Here is a 17,649-nt window from a genome sequence, read left to right on the forward strand (position 1 = left end):
TGCAACTCTAGAAACAAGTCAAAGCATACCTATCTTTACCACTCCCTGAACCTCACCTATTCCTCTCAAAATGTTTGTAGATATTATAAAAGGTCTGGATATTGGAACAAAATTGTCCTGTACTGAAGAGAAAAAAGGAAAATTTGTAAATCACAGTTATCCTGAAATTCTAAGAGAAAAAAAAATTTTTTTTAGATTCTCTGTCCCTTAAAATCAAAATAAATCTTATGTCTTTGAAATGTAAACAGAGTGCTCACTTTGGCAGCACACATACTAAAATTGTAATGATACAGAGAAGAATTAGTATGGCACTTGAGCAAAGATGATACACAAATTGATGAAGCATTTCAGATTTTTTTTTAATTAAAAAATAAAAAAATAATAGGGGCACCTGGATGGCTCAGTCCGTTAAGCTTCTGACTTCAGTTCAGGTCATAATTTCACAGTTCTTGAGTTCAAGCCCCATATCAGGCTCTCTGCTGTCAGCACAGAGCCTGCTTCGGACTCTCTGCCCCCCCTCTGTGAGCCCCTCCCCCCCCAAAATAAACATTTTTAAAAAATTATAAATAAAATAAAATAAAATAAAATGTAAACAGTGCCTACTCAAGAATGGGGGAAAAAAGGGCTGTGTGTCAGTGTGGGATCGGGGAGGGAGAGGCCTTTTTAAAAGGCAAACTGCTGATAGACCTCTTAAGCCCAGACTCCAGTGGCTCTTATAACAGGCAGATATGTTCCAAATCTCAATCTTGGAGAAAACTTGGATACTCTGTGCCTTTGTGATGTAAATGTTCAATTCTCATCCTTTCTAGGATGTAAGTCATTTTTTGAAATGCAACTTCTGGGGAGAAAATTTTCAACAGAAAAAAAAAATGGTGGCATTTGGAAATTGAGCTCCTAATGTTTTCTCCACAAAGATTAGTAAAAACAAGCTATAAGATTTTTTATTGCATCTTGTCTGTGTATGTGTGTCCATATATGTTGTAAATGTGTAATATTTTCGCTACCTCTTGATAGTCTTGCCAAAATTAACTTGTAAAAAAGCTCTATGTGGTTGGTTTGAAGGTAAGCACTTATAGGATTGGACATTTAAAACTCAGAAAGACAGAAACTAACCCAAATGTTTTTCAGGTTCACATGATCTGGGGAAATATTCAATATTAAAGCTAATTTAAGGTTGTTGGTTAAATTAAAATACACATGTTTTTAGAGTTACTAGCATTAAATATAGAACTTTTAGTCTGCCTATGTTCACTGAAAGTCAAATAAATTCATTATTTCTATTGCAAAATTTGTCCAAAAAAACACCCACAATCATGGTTGACTTTGTCTAATGCCTCATAAAGTTTTGTGACTAATCTAAACATAATTGTTAGAAACAAGTAAATTAAATAGATGTAAATAAAGTAAAAAGGTAAGTAAACTTTTAAGTAGCTTCAAAATCTTTGATAACATGAAACTTTAAAATTTTGCTGTTAAATAATGAGTTAGGTTAAATTTATTGATTACCTAAATCACTTCGAAGTAAGATAAAATAATAAAACATCAAGTATGAAACATAAGTTTATCTGTTTTTGTCTTATCGCAGAGAAACTAAAGATGAATATGGGTCTGTTAGTAAACTTGGTTTGTGCTTTATTTAAATACGGTACTATGAATAAAGCACATGTATAAAAATTAGGAAATGTATTCATAAGTTTGCTAATATAAAGAATAATCGTATAACTGATGGTTCACAGTTACTACTTCGTTTTCACTAGAAACTAAGGTTTCTAAAAGTTCTGAATTCTAAGAAATGTAAATAAGACTACTGGAAATAATCAGGGAAACAACTCTGTTTGCAGGGAAATAAGATGTGTGTTTTTGGTAAGAAGTAGCATAAGAAATAGAAATACACTTTTGTTGAGGGAAAGAAAATAATTTCGTCCTAAAATGGGGCCAGTTATTTAAACTGAGGACAAAATGTGAATGTAAAAACAGTTGTAAAAGATTTACTGAAAAAGAATCTTTTGAAAGGAATTTTATGTGCAGTCAGTACTGGCTAAGATTAACATAAATTTAAGTAAGTAAATGAATTTTAATATCAAATATTAAAATTGTGTTTTTGTTAAAAGGACAAAGTTTTCTTGAACTATTCATCTGTTTTTTTTTTAATGTTTATTTTTGAGAGAGAGAGTGCAAGCAGGGGAGGGGCAGAGAGAGAGGGAGACACAGAATCAGAAGCAGGCTCCAGGCCCCGAAACTGTCAGCCTGGAGTCTGACTGGGGGCTTGAACTCACAAACCGTGAAATCATGACCCCAGCCGAAGTCGGACACCCAAGCGAATGAGCCACCCAGGCATCCCTATTCATCTGCTCTTAATAAGAAATTATAAACAAAAGTTTTTCTTTATCGTTAAAGGTATCTGCCTAAAAAAACCCAAGGATTCTGTGTTTTGTCAAAATAATTTCCTATTTTTATTGGGTCTGTGATTACTTAAAAAAAACCTGAGTCTTAATATTAAAAAAGCTAAATTTTGCTCACTACTATGTAACCTTCCGTATTTGCCTTTAATACCTTTTATTGTCACTTTGGTTAAATGGATAAATATTGTTTCATAATATTTTATGATTTTATTTAATCACATTTTCAAACCTTTTAATAGTTTTTTGACATACTTCCCAAAATCACAGTCTAAAATTAAGTCTTTTGACCCCAATCTCACCAAGGTGTTTCAGAGAGTTCCTGGAACATTTCAAAGATTGTATGAGACATTAAGCAAATTAGGCTTATTTAGCATGTTAAATTACATCAGAAGCCTTGTCAAATAAGTGATACTAAACTCTCTTAAGATTATATTTGTGTAGATGCTATTGTGTATAAATGTTATTAGGATAATTCTAAAAACTGTATGAAACTCCTAGAAATCTGAAGTCCTGGTATGTTATCAACTTGAAATGTTGTGTATCACAGACATAACCAAATTTTCTTCCTTTTTTTTTTAATGTTTATTTATTTTTGAGAGAGTGAGAGAGAGCAAGCAGGGCAGGGGCAGAGAGAGAGAGGGAAGGAGAGAATCCCAAGCAGGCTCTGCGCTATCAGCACAAAGCCTGACTCAGGGCTCATTCTCACAATCCATGAGATTATGACCTGCGCTGAGATCAAGAGTCAGATGCTTAACCAACTGAGCTACCCAGGTGACCCCATAACCAAATTTTCTTGTCAATTACATTGTAATGAACTCTAATTACATCTCTGACCATGGCCACTTTTAAGTCTGGTCATTTACAGTTACTTTTTTACTCTGATGATGTTGCAAATGTGTTTCATATTAAAGATATTCATAGAAAACCTCAAAGTATAGGTTTCTGATAACCTTAGGATCCTAAACTGATCCTAAACTGAACTAAGAATTTCTAAAACTAGAGGGAAAACTGGATTTAAGCAGAATGAAAATTAATAACATGAGACTCAATGAAGTGAGGAAGTAATTGTAATTTTTATGACTTCCTGTTTATTTTTTTAATTTTTAAGAAATGTTTTATTTTTGAGACAGAGAGAGAGAGCACGCCAACGTGCACACGCACCCAGAGAAGGAGCAGAGAGAGGGAGACAGTTTCCAAAGCAGGCTCCACACTGACAGCAGAGAGTCCAATGTGAGCCTGGAACTCATGAACTGTGAGATCATGACCTGAGCCGAAGTCGATGCTTAACCAACTGACGCACGCAGGGGCCCCATGACTTTCTGTTTAAAATGTTGCTGACTCTTTAAAAAAAATGCTTTGTTTTTCCAATTAAAAAAAATTTTTTTTTCTCATAGGGTGAGAAACTGACTGGTTGGCTCTTGATCTCAGCTCAGGTCATGATCTCACATGGTTCTGGTTCTGCACTCACAGCACAGAGCCTGCTTGGGATTGTCTCTCTCCCTCTCTCTCTGCCCCTCCCCCATTTTTGTGAACACTCTCTCTCAAAATTAATAAACTTAAAAACATTTTTTCTCTTAAGCTTATTGATTTACAGCAATTTGATAAAATATACCTTTGTGAACAAATTGAAACATTTATCTTTTGTTCCTACCTGATGCCTCCAGAATTCAGAAACTGTCAGTTGAGTGTTCTTATATGTATTTTTTAAGATTAAAAAAAAAATTTAAAGATTTTATTTTTAAGTTATCTCTATACCCAACATAGGGCTCAAATTCACAACCCTGAGATCAAGAGTCTCATGCTCCACTGACTGAGCCAGCCAGTCGCCCCGAATGTTCTTATATTTTACTTTTTTACAAGTTATTTATTTATTTTGAGAGAGTGAGCTTGTGTGCAGAGGAAGGGCAGAGAGAGAGGCAGAGAGAATCCCAAGCAGGCCCCGCACAGTCAGCACAGAGCCCGACATGGGTCTCAATCCCATGAACCATGAGATCATGACCAGAGCCGAAATCAAGAGTCAAAGGCTTAACCGACTGAGCCACCAAGATGCCCTTCAACTGATCTTCTCACTGCACTTATATAAATGATCAGGCCAAGGTGTTTTGAAACTAGACTTATTTAGCAAATAGATTAGTATTAATTAGGCTATCTTTGGTAGAATGAGGGTGATTATAGAGAGAAAATATGTTTCAATAACACACCAAGTAAATATTAGATTCTAATACTGTTTCTTATAAACTAGACCAGATCCTGATTTCTTCTAGTTTCTTCCAATGCCTGGCTACCATTCTCCAAAGTAACATTTCTGAGTCTTTTCCCATCTTTCTGAGTTGGATACATTTGAGAACTAAGACTATCCTTTCTCCTGAAGCCCTGCGAACTAAATAGGAACGACTTAATGTAAACTTCAGAGAAATCTCCACAGTAGCTCCCATACAGGCAACCTTTATGCCTGTTGCTCTGTGGGCCTTTCAGAAGGATCACCACAGGCCACCTGGCTGGCTCAGTCAGTGAAACACAGGAGTCTTGATGTCAGGGTGGTGAGTTCAAGTCCCACATTGGGTATAGAGCTTACCTAAAAAAAAAAAAAAAAAAAAAAAAAAAAAAAAAAAAGAAAGAAAGGAAGGAAGGAAGGAAGAAAGAAAGAAAGAAATTAGGTTTCCAGAAGTATGTAATTCTAACAGAAAGAATGTCAAATAAACTCCTCTTTAAAAAAAAAAAAGAAAAATGAAAAAAGATCACTACAAACACTTGAACTATAAACCGAGAAAATCTATCAGACTGCCACCACCTGCTGTCACTCTATCCACAGATGATTCAAGCTTGACATCTAGAAATCTCAACTGGATACCCTCAGAACTCGCAAACTGGTTTATAATTTGATCCAAACATTAACCATTTTTTTTCTTTTGTTTCCATAGAAATGCCTCTTATTTAAAACCTGATTGCTTAAACCATAGGCCCAACTTTGAGAACACAGCTGCATCACTGTCTCCTGAAATGGGTTTAACTGAACTGACTTATTGCAAGGACTGGTCCACCAAGACAGAATGATCTACCTGCTCAACTTTTATACGTGAAGCTTAAGGGAAGCGTCAGAGGAGGGAACTACAGGGGCCAAGGGCAGTACACTCCGAGATGGCCCACTCTGACATGAACATTATTTCAAGTCAAAAGCAATCAAAACCCAGCAGGGTAAGGAAAAACTCTTTATCCCCCCTCAACTGCCTGCTGATACCAGAAAGACAGCTATTTACAGAGATTCCTCTCTACCTAAGAAACTTATCCACATAATAAGACAACTTTGTTTTTTTTGCAAAACAAAACTCCTCTCACCTTTCTGTTAATAAATTTTTCTCCCCCTTTGTATCCTCAGACCCCTACCCTGATCCTGAGCTCATATAGCCTCATGTTGCTTGACTACCTTTGGAATCTCCATGTCTGTGGATTCCCCCATACCTATGGAGTTAAATTTGATTTATTCCTGTTAATCTGTCTCATGTCAGGGCACCTGGCTGGCTCAGTCAGTGTAGCATGTGACTCTTGATCTCGGGGTCATGAGTTCAAGCCCGACACTGGGTGTGGACCTTATGTAAAAAAAAAAAAAAAAATCAATCTGTCTCGTGTCAATTTGATTCTTAGTCCAGCTAGAAGGATCTTGAAAGGCAGAAGAAATTTTTCCTCCCTGACACAACCTTTCAAATTTACTCATAATATCCTTAGCTTGGCTAAAAATGTAGCTTTCTTATCTAAGTCTGCTCTGATCTAACTTAACAAGCTTCCATATTCTAGGTGGAAGCTGGGAGGAGGGACAAGATCAAGTTCAATTTATTTTTTATTATTTTTTAATGTTTTTTTTTTTATTTTTGAGAGAGAGAGAGAGCATGAGCATAGGAGGGGTAGAGAGAGGAAGCACAGAATCTGAAGCAGGCTCCAGGCTCTAAGCTCAACGCGAGCTCAACGTGAGGCTCGAACTCACACAAATGGCTCATGACCTGAGCCAAAGTCAGATGCTTAACTGACTGAGCCACCCAGGCACCCCCCAAGTCCAATTTATTAACCTCAATTCAATACTATAATTTAAAATGTTTTTGTAGGTGATCAGTCTCTACTTGGATAACTCTGTTAAGAACTCAACCTCTAAGATTTCTACCCCTCCCTAAACTCCTCTCCAAGAAGACATCCAGGTGTGAGAGGGAGTGTGGCTTTCATGACCTCAAAATGGCAAAGGGCAGATGTTAATCCTCCCAAAGAAAAGCACAATCCAGACCTCACCCCTTCTGTCCTCTGCTTTCCCAGCAACCTAGCTAACCTACTTTCTGCCCTAGTACTTTAACCTGGGAGGAGATCAGGACAGTTGTGTCTTGTGACTTCCCTCCCAGACTCTACCCCCTTTTCCCCTATAACTGACCCAGAATTGCTTTTCCCTTCATTCTTTACAGCCTGGAGTGTCTCCCTTCCATTCTACACTCAGGCCCTATGTATTAAAAAGGAAGGCTTTGTCATTTGGAAATCCCTTTCTCCAAAAAGCTTGGGTTTTATGTACATTGTCTTACTAAAAAAAGGTGAAGAAAATGAGCTTTGAAATTCAAAGCAGATGAATGGCCTCTCTGTTATGAGCAGCACCTGCCTGTCCTTTCTTTCTTGGGACAGTAAGCTTAATGACTCTATCAGAAGGCTAACAAGAAATAGGATTTAAAGGGGGGAATCAAAATGCATTGACATAATTCCTATAAAATATGTTCCTCAGAGAGGTGAAATTGCATGAACTAAAGAAAGGAGATTCATTTTCTTGAAAGCCTGGTGAGATTCATCTCTTTTTCTTCATAGAGACAAAGTTTAACTTTGAAAAACATGACGGTAATGAAAATATAGGATGATTACGTGTCACAGGTTTTATGCATTAATGAAGAAAGAAGGAGGATGATAAATCTGGGACAAAGGAGAATTTGAAAGACAGAGATTTATATGTTCAAAAGGGAAAGCATGCTAAAATAAGTTTGCTAAATTAGAAGCAAAATAGGACCATAAAACCAGAAATTCTGCACAGAAATGTTTTGCATCTCTCCTGGACGAAAATCTACAAGTTAACTTGTCTGAGCTTTAATCAAGCAACAGTGCATTCCTCTGAAGAACTAAATAATCCTTGAGTGGGCCTGTTAGATAAAGACCTTGAAATAAAGCTTTAGTCCAACATTCAAAGGACAAGCAGTCATCCTTTTGCTTTTGTTCCAAGTGTTGGGTAATTTTTCTTCACATTATCAAGTGTTGCATACACTCCACCCACCTTAACAGATACAAACTCAGTATGGTGGAAGCTGATGAAATAAAGAGCCATGAATGGATTTCTAAAGAGTCTACAGAAATAAAACATGTGGCTTAAAGCAAGGCCAGTTTTTGGCCTTAGAGACACAAATGAATAGGTATCTGTAAAAACCTAAAATGGTGATGTTGCCCCCAACCTACAGATTTCAGAGATATCTTATTACTCACAAATTACCCTTTCCGTAGCATCATAATCTAGATATATCTAATTGGGTATAAATGATTCCATTACCAAAGCAGATTAATCAGGTTAAATGAAACCATAAGGGCATGTGATGATTTTTAAATGATAGGTTACATAAGTTACCACAGCCCACTTAACATATGCTATCCTATTAGTTTACCACAGTGACAAACATGATTTCATCAGTAATGCATATTCAGAGTTGGCTTACCTTTAAGGATTTTAGCACAGTTCACATATAAACCACTCTCCAACTGATAGTAGTTTCCAAAACAGATCTGGTTTTTAAAAAGTTCATAACCGCTCATTTTTAATCCCATCCTCCCTATTTGGATGGTTATTGAAGTATCCTCTTGATTACAGAGCAATGAAAGAAAATGAAGATTATAAAAGAACAAAGTCTATCCTGAGTAGCAGTTTCCCCATGGAATTTTATTTTCTGAGTAGAGCACTAGATCATCTGATTAAAAAGCTCAAATTTTCTGAAACTTTCTATTGATGTCTATGGTGTGTAACATGAGCACGTTTCCATATTAAGGTTATTCAGCTGTGGCAAACACAAGAACTCATTCAAAGCTTTTCCTTTAAAGGTTGAAGAAACCTAAGACCACATGTTGGTGCAGCAATGAGAAATCTTTAAATGTCTGTCAGCAACTGGTCGGCATTGGGTTTTGTTTGGTTGGTTTGGGTTTTTTTTTTTTCTTTTTTTTTCCTTTTTGTCCTGCAGAACAGCAAAGACAAACATTTCAAAAAACATTGTAACTCAAAAGAATGACCAAAGCTAAGAAATTTAAGTAAGCGTGTCACAAACACAAGAACATGGATTTTGTTGGCTAATCCAAATAGATAATTAATCATGTTCCTGACAGTTTGGAATGCAGATTTGCCTGCTATTTGCAGAAACATTAACAAGCAGGCCAAGGGCTTTCTTGATTACTGGAAACTGGAGTGGCTTAAGGAGCTGTAAGTCAGTGATTTCAAGATCTACAGATTTTTTGGACCAGTAAAATTTCAAAATAATGTTGAAGACCAACATGGTGTTAACTTCTTATTTAGCCAAATAATATTGGGGGAGATATCTTAATATTTGTAATTGATATCCAATTATAAAATAGCCTTAAAAAAACAGGTTGGGTTTTTTGGGTTTCTTTTTTGAGGCTAGTTCACAAATGGATTCACCAGTAGATTTGGTGGTCAAGATATCTTTAAGGTAACCTTAACTTCTTTCCCAAACCTTTCCTTAGTGACTAACAAGCACATTCAAGTACCTGCCATCAATGACTGATCAAAATGAATGCTACTCCTGAGACAAGTGAATGTGACAGGATTAGACTTTGACTCTAGATAGGGTCTTGGTTCTTGAGAGTTCCTCCTTAGGATCATCCTGTCTTGAGGATTTTTTCAAATGGTGAGAAGATAGGAGATGTAAGCATTAACCAAATTCTGACTGGGTCATGTATTTGGCTTTCTTCTGATCTACATGACCTTAAAACAAAAATCAAGTCAAATTCCTTGAATGCCTATTATTAAGAGTGTTGTGCTGAGCTTTGGGGCAAGATTTCTCAAACTTAAGTCTTAATAAATAGAGCCTGAGAGCTTTCCAAAAGGGCAGACTTCTGGGTTTTGGTGCCATCGGTTCTGAATGAAGTTGAGATGGCAGCCCTGCAATCCCAATTTTTAAGAAGCATAATGTGATTTTGATGCACCTGGTCCATGGACCCCCATCTTGAGAAATGTTGTTCTAGGAACTCTGAAGAAGTAATACTTCCAATTTCAGTAATGGCACACTAGCTAATTCTGATCACTCTTCCTGCTGAACATAATTTACTAAAAATCTTCTTAGAAGCATCAAAAAGCTAACAAAATGGGAATGCAAGCTGGTGCAGCCACTCTGGAAAACAGTATGGAGGTTCCTCAAAAAACTAAAAATAGAACTACCCTACAACCCAGCAATGGCACTACTAGGCATTTATCCACGGGATACAGGTGTTCTGTTTCCAAGGGACACATGCACCCCCATGTTTATAGCAGCACTATCCACAATAGCCAAAGTATGGAAAGAGCCCAAATGTCCATCGATGGATGAATGGATAAAGAAGATGTGGTATGTATATAAAAGGGAGTATTACTCAGCAATCAAAAAGAATGAAATCTTGCCATTTGCAACTACGTGGATGGAACTGGAGGATATTATGCTAAGTGAAATTAGTCAGAGAAAGACAAATATCATATGACTTTACCCCATATGAGGAATTTAAGAGACAAAAAGATGAACACAAGGGAAGGGAAGCAAAAATAATATAAAAACAGGGAGGGGGACAAAAACATAAGAGACTCTTAAATATGGAGAATAAACAGAGTTACTGGAGGGGTTGTGGGAGGGGGGGATGGGCTAAATGGGTAAGGGGCACTAAGGAATCTACTCCTGAAATCATTGTTGCACTATATGCTAACTAATTTGGATGTAAACTTTTAAAAATAAAAAATAAAATAAAAATAACAAAACATTCACAAATTACTAGGATGAGATCTGGAAGAAAATGGAAATGCAGAGGAGTGAGCCTAGCCATTTTCAAACATGTTTACCTTAGGGTCATTAGCTGATCCTGAAAAGACATTTGAGAGGGTGAGCTGTCTGTTAGGCAACCTTATGGGATTAGGGAGACAAAAGTCAGATCAGGACCTGACAAAGGTGGACACCTGATAAACCACACCCTGTTCCACATGCACACAGTCCCCTACGAGTAAGGGTGAACTGGAAGTGGCTTGCTAAGAAAATCTCAAATCTTGAACTTGAACTAAAGTGATCCTGGAAAAAGCAAATGGCCATTCTCTCTAGAAGAAACATCAAACTGGGCATCAGTTTTTTCTACAAATAATCTTTCTAGCACATAGTCAAAGATAACTAAGTCTTAATAAGAGATAAAAAACCGTGAGCAAGAACCACTAGGAAAAATGAACAGCAAAACATAATGGGTAAGTTTAAATGAACATTGACTATGAAACTGTTATTATGATGTCCTGTGGAAATAGGTATTTAAAATGCATGACAATAATAGCATAAAAGTTTAGGAGGGGGTTAAATATTCTAAATTTCTCACATTTAGAGGGGAGGAAAGATATCACTTAGCATTAGATATTTATAAGTGAAGGGTACATGCTATAACTAGGATAACCACCAAAAGAATAGAAGAAAAGTCGAGGATATCTAAACTAAAAGAGACTTTAAAATTGAATGATGAAAATTACCAATCCATGGGCACCTGGGTGGCTCAGTCAGTTAAGCGTCTGACTTTGACTTAGGTCATGATCTCATGACCTGTGAGTTCGAGTCCCCCGTCAGGGTCTGTGCTGACAACTCAGAGCCTGGAGCCCGCTTTGGATTCTGTGTCTCCCTTTCTCTTTGCTCCTCCCCTGCTCATGCTCTCTCTCTCTCTCAAAAATAAATAAACATTAAAAAAATTAAGAATAAAATTATCAGTGCAAAAGAAGTCAAGGAAGGAAAGAAAATGGAACACAAGACAGGAAAAGTATCTAGGTGCTCCTGGATTGCACTTTGGGTTGTCTCCTGAGGGGAGAGATTAATGTATTCTATGTGTGTAAATAAAGGTATGCATGGGTATTTATTTAGATGGCCAGGGCTTTAGAAATGTCAAAGTTTGCTAATTGTTCCCTGTGTCCATTATCCCTTTCTACATTTTAGTTACAGAGCCCCTGTGAGTGTGAGCTCATCACATGGCTGCCCACCAAGATACTACATTTCTCAGTCTCCCTTGAAGGTAGGTGTGTGGTCATGTGACTGAGTTTGGCTGAATGGGATGTGAGTGAGCTCAAAGAATGTGTATTTATCGTTTTTTTTTTAATTTTTTAATGTTTATTTATTTTTGAGAGAAAGGGAAACAGAGCATGAGTGGTGGAGTGCCATAGAGAGAGGGAGACACAGAATCCCAAGCAGGCTCCAGGCTCTGAGCTGTCAGCACAGATCCTGACATGGGGCTCAAACCCACGAACTGTGAGATCATGACCTGAGCCGAAGTCAAGCGCTTAACCAACTGAGCCACCCAGGCACCCCAGTGTGTATTTATCTTTATTAAAGATGGAGCTTTGGGGTGCCTGGGTGACTCAGTCAGTTAAGCTTCCAAGTCTTGATACCAGCTCAGGTCATGACCTTGTGGTCAAAATCTGCGGTCATTAGATTCAGCCCCCAGTCGGGCTCTGAGCTAAGCGCCGAGCTTGCTTGGGATTCTGTGTCTCTCTTCTGCCCTTCCCATGCATGCGTGCACTCTCTAACTCTCTCAAAATAAATAAATAAATCAACATTTTTTTTAAAAGATGAAGTTTTCTTGGGGTGCCTGGCTGGTTCAGCCATTAGAGCATGCGACTCTCAGGGTTGTGAGTTCGAGCCCCATGTTAGGGGTAGAGATTACTTAAAAAATAAAAAATAAATAAACAAAAAAGATGACGCTTCTTGCCCTGATTTTTCCCACACCAATTGGGAAATGACAATGATTGGAACAATCCCTTGGGTCCTAAGAGGCATGCCGAGAATGGCAGAGCTCACTATCAGTCTATGTTCCTATATATCTTTATGGAACAGAGCTGCCCTACAGGCCCTGAACTGTTGTATAAGAAAGAAAGAAACTCCTGTAATCTATAGCTATTGTACTTTGGAGTTCCTTTGCTACAGCAATCTTGCTCATGTCCTAACACAGAGATGTGTTATGGAGTAACAAAGGTTAGTGGGAGAGGTGAGGGTGAGGAGGAAGCTGTTGTTGTGAGCCTTAATAGCAAGCTTAGGAGTCAGGACTCTAGGGGATTGGTGAGGTGCAGCACTGCAGAGGGACCACCAGGTGGTGGTACTATTGGTGGTGGTGGGGAAGCTGATTAAATGGCTTCAGCCACCTCTTGTGATTTTTATAATTCTATATCTCCAGAGATATCTTTCTCCAGAATTCCATGCCCTTATTTCCAAGGGCTGGCCAGACTTTCTCTCTGGAGGTCAAATAGGCTCCTCAAACTCAACATCACAAATCTTGGCTTTCCTCCCCAGAGAGCCTTTTCTTCTTCTTGTGTTCCCTATTCTGGTTAATAATTGCTCCCTTCAATACCACTCTGCACTCAGTTGTCCTCACTAGAAACTAGGGTCACCCTTGATTCCTCCTTCATCATCACACACAGTTTCTTATAGAGATAATCTACTTCCATTCTTTTTATTCATTTTGCTATTCTCATTGCCAATGTTTTGATTTGGGTCTCCATTATCTCTCACTTCAAATGTTGCAGTATCTTCCTTCCTAACTGATCTTTAATTCAGTTTTGTGTGTGTGTGTGTGTGTGTGTGTGTGTTTCTTTGTTTTTTAATTTGAGAGAGAGAGAGTGAGAGCATAAGCAGGGGAGAGGGGCAGAGGGGGAGAGAGAGAGAGAGAGAGAGAGTCTTAAACAGACTCCAGGCTCAGCTGGAGCCCAATGCAGGGCTCCATCTCGTGACCCCAGGATCATGACCTGAGCCGAAATCAAGAATCAGATGCTTAACCACACAGTTGAGCCACACAGGTGCCCCTCTAACTGGTCTTTCTCATGTTTCACATTGCTCTTAGGGCTATTTATCCAAAACAAACTTGACCATGTCACTTCAACCTGTTTGTACACTTTCTCCCTTTTCTTATAAGCCAAGGAGCCCAGACTCAGTACAGATCTGGTCCCCTTTCAAACCCCTATCAAGCCCCTTAATATGCTGGGTCTGAGCACACTGGGCCTTGTCAGTGTCCTCTCTACCTGGAGTGTTCTTGTCCTGTCCTTACTTAATGGACTCATACTCAGCCTTCAAAACCTAGCTTAAGTATGACTCATTGGAAAATTTTTCCAGGATCCTCTGGCTTAGTTACTTAGTTATTCCCATCTCAATAACTGAAGTTAATGAATTAATTAAAGATAGAATACTAAGAACTCTCTCAAAATAAGTAAATAAACTGTAAAAAAAAAGTGGGGGGCACCTGGGTGGCTCAGTCAGTTAAGCGTCTGACTCTTGATTTGGGCTCAGTTCATGATCTCACGGTTCATGAGTTTGAGCCCCACATTGGGCTCCTCACTGACAATGCAAAGCCTGCTTGCAATTCTCTTTCTCTCTTTCTGTCTCTGCAACCCCCCCACCATATGCTCACTCTGTCTCTCTCTAAATAAATAAATAAATAAACAAACAAACAAGTAGACTTTAGAATACTAAGAACTGAATCCCAAAGAACACACCTAGCAGAAAAATACACAACTTCAGAAGTACAGAATTTTACAACTGGAAAAGGAACTTCTAGATTTTACAGATTATTTTAATGTGTTTAGCATTTATTTATTTATTTATTTATTTATTTAAGAGAGAGCACAGGGGAGAGGGGCAGAGGTTGAGAAAGAGAGAGAGAGAGAGAGAGAGAGAGAGAGAGAGAGAGAATCTCAAGCAGGCTCCATGCTCAGTGCAGAGCCTGATGTGAAGCTCAATCCCAGGACCCCAGGATCAACATATGAGCCAAAATCAAGAGTTGAACACTCAACTGACTGAGCTACCCAGGTGCCCTCTTTATTTATTTATTTTACAAATATAAATACCTTTAATGAAAGCCAAGGGCAGTCCACAGAGCCCCGACAGCAGCTACCAGAGCAGAGTAGGAGGCAGGGATGCAGATTATCTTAATGTGTTTATAGATGAAGTTTAGAGAAGTTACATGACTTTCCCAAGATCAGGCAGCAGAACTAGAAGACATAGGTTTCTGGTTCCATTTCTGATGCTGTTTTCCTACACTTTGCTGTGAAAGTGTTAGAGAATAATTGAATAGAAAGGTTTGCGTGGAAGGTTGAGTTTAAAGTCTTGGGCATTTTGTCTTGTGGACTAGGTTGCATTTGGTATGAGATATGGAATGATGAAAATGTCAGTGTAACCTTGTCACAGAGATATTTATCTAAGTTATGGGCCATTTTCCCAGAGGGACAGATAGAGATCATGTGTACATACCAATGTGAACATTCAAAACCAGAGTATCCAGTTCAGAGGCTCTAACTACTTTTTTGACCCAGGGGCCCTTTCAATCTGGCTTCTAGAATAATGCTTTTTTAAAAAAATAAAAAAAGATTTTATTTCTAAGTAATCTCTACATCCATTGTGGGACTCGAACTTACAACCCGAGATCAAGAGTCACATGCTCCACCGACTGAGCCAGCCAGGAACCCCATAATAATGTTTTTGAATGCATAAAACATCAGACATAGGAATACTGCTATATGTACTTCTTCATTTAATGTACTAAATACAAGATCTAACAGCAGTCCGATAACTACCATGATTTTGAAGTAGCAATGAGCATAAACAATATTTTGATATCTGCAGCAGTCATGTGATATAAATGTATTTGTGATTTCTATTGGTGACACGTCACAGGACCTGCTAACAGGACTGTGGTTTGATACTTACATTTGTAGTTGAAGGAGACACTTTTGTTAGAAATCACTGAAAATGAAGAGGAAATGTTTTTCTCTCAGATTCACTGATCTGCTAAACCCCAGGTTGAGAACCCCTGGGTTAGTCCAATCTCTTCACTTTAAAGGTAATCTTTAAAGTGAATCTTTAAAGATTCACTTTTATCTGCAATATGTAAAATGAGTTCAAATAAAATTAATTCAAAGAAAACCGTTGATGGAGTCTATGCAGTTGGCCTCTCTCAAATCAGCACACTTCCCTTAAGGAACTTGGAGTTAAAAAAAAACACTTGGAAAAGTTGCCCTTAAACCATTTCAGCTTTTTTAAAAATTGAAGTATAAGTAACATATAATGTTACATTAGTCTTATGCATACAGCATACTGATTCAACAATTCTGTGTATATACATACATATGTACATGTATGTATATATGTATGTATGTATGAGAGAGAGAGAAAGAGAGAGAGAGAGAGAGAGAGAGAGAGCAGGGGAGGGAGCAGGGGAGAGAGGCAGAGGGGAAGAGAGAGAATCTTAAGCAGGTTCCACACTCAGTGTGGAGCCAGACAGAGGAGAGGGCTCGATCCCATGACCCTGGGATCATGACCTGAGCTAAAATCAAGAGTTGGACACTTAACTGAGCCACCCAAGTGCCCCTGATTCAACATTTTTATACGTTATTCAGTGCTTGCCATAATAAGTGTGGTCACCATCTATCACCAAACAGTGTTATTACAATATTATTAACTATATTCCCTATGCTATACTTTTCACCTTTGTGACTTGTTTTATAACTGCAAATTTGTACCTCTTAATCCCCTTTATCTATTTTGCCATCTCCCTCCACCCACCTCCCCTCTGGCAACCACTAGTTTGTTCTCTGTATTTAAGAGTATTATGGGGTTTGTTTGTTTTCTTTGTTCATTTATTTTGTTCCTTATATTCCACAAATAAGCTAAATCATATGGTATTTGTCTTTGTCTGTCTGACTTACTTCACTTAACATAATACCCTCTAGGTCCATCCATGTTGCCACAAAGACCATTTCTGCTTTCTGCTCAGTGTTCCTGGTCCCTAAGGCCTGCTTGGTGCAAAGGCCCTTGGGGAAGGGGGGTTATAAGAATGATTTTCAACTTAGTATCTCAATGAATTATGCTGCCACCATACTAAGAACAAGAAATATGACACAATTAATTTTTGAATAAATGCCAATGAGTAGATAAATGATATATACAAATATCAAATCATTATGTTGTAGGCCTGAAACTAATATAATGTCATATGTCAATTATATCTCAATATAGAAAAAGGAATAATGTGACTATAGATTTGGGATGCAAATTCACCTGAGCTGTATTCTGGTTATTTTTAAAAAATACATTTTGTAGGGTGTGGAGTAAAGCTGTAAAATATTTTTTAAACCAAAGAATTGACTAAATGTGCCCAAACAACTTATTGAATTCATGTCTCTACCATTGATTTATAATGCCTCCTTTATCATGTATTAGATTATTAAATGTACTAGTATCTGCTTCTTGAGTATGTAATATGTAATTCTTTAATTCTTGTGCTACTCATGTGCTACACATAGGCTCATTTAATTGTATATCTGAAATTTTGGACATTTGAACAACAATAATAATAACAATAAAATAATAATAATAATATTTAAAAAGATAATATTTAAAATATTAAATATTTAAAATATTAAATATTTAAAATGATATTTTTAAATGCCCTGGTAAAGAACAAAATACCTAGCCTTGAAGTGAACTGTTGTTATCCCAAGATCCTGAGCAGCTGTGTCTTTCAAATCATTTTGAGTACCACCAACAGTAAGAAATACCTTTTTTCATTAGCACACACATGCATGCATACGCATATATGTGATTCAAAGAAAAGTTTCCCCAAACTGACCTCTCTCTTTTTTTAATTTTTCTACCTCTTCTTCTCCTTCTCCTTCTCCTTCTTGTTCTTCCTCTTTTTTTTAAGTATGCTCCACACGGAGCCCAATGTGGGGCTTGAGCTCTTGACCCCGAGATCAAGACATGAGCTGAAATCAAGATTTGGACTCTTAACCAGTGGAATCACCCAGGTGCCCCTAAACTGACTTCTCTTAGTAAGTGATGAGGCCCACTGATAACTTTTTTTTTTATGACATTCCATTCCATTCAAAGAAATCCTGGCTAGTGACCTGCTATTTATGACCAAAGATTAAATTGCAGCTCATAGCTTGATAAACATTGGACTGGATGAATTCTGACATTCTATGAGATAT

General features: G+C 37.7%; 1 protein-coding gene and 1 non-coding gene across 12 annotated transcripts in view; both read left to right on the forward strand.

Moving 5' to 3' along the window:
* The window catches only part of MBTPS2 (membrane bound transcription factor peptidase, site 2), a 98,081-nt gene that overhangs the window by 61,704 nt on the left and 18,728 nt on the right, over positions 1 to 17,649 (forward strand). For 5 of the 11 annotated variants that reach the window (XM_053202161.1, XM_053202165.1, XM_053202162.1 and 2 more), the window contains exons 14-16: positions 5,363 to 5,597; positions 11,615 to 11,690; positions 17,364 to 17,490. The gene's annotated coding sequence lies outside the window, so the exon portion shown is untranslated. Of the gene's footprint in view, positions 1 to 5,323; positions 5,598 to 11,614; positions 11,691 to 17,363; positions 17,491 to 17,649 lie in introns of all 11 variants that reach the window. The other 6 variants (XM_053202164.1, XM_027054591.2, XM_053202168.1 and 3 more) reach the window with 4 other exon arrangements.
* LOC113597767 (U6 spliceosomal RNA) lies at positions 250 to 357 on the forward strand. Its single transcript, XR_003418545.1, has one exon. It is a non-coding gene; the product is annotated as a U6 spliceosomal RNA (small nuclear RNA).

The sequence above is a fragment of the Acinonyx jubatus genome, chromosome X (genome assembly GCF_027475565.1).
Source record: "Acinonyx jubatus isolate Ajub_Pintada_27869175 chromosome X, VMU_Ajub_asm_v1.0, whole genome shotgun sequence".
Taxonomy (NCBI): domain Eukaryota; kingdom Metazoa; phylum Chordata; class Mammalia; order Carnivora; family Felidae; genus Acinonyx; species Acinonyx jubatus.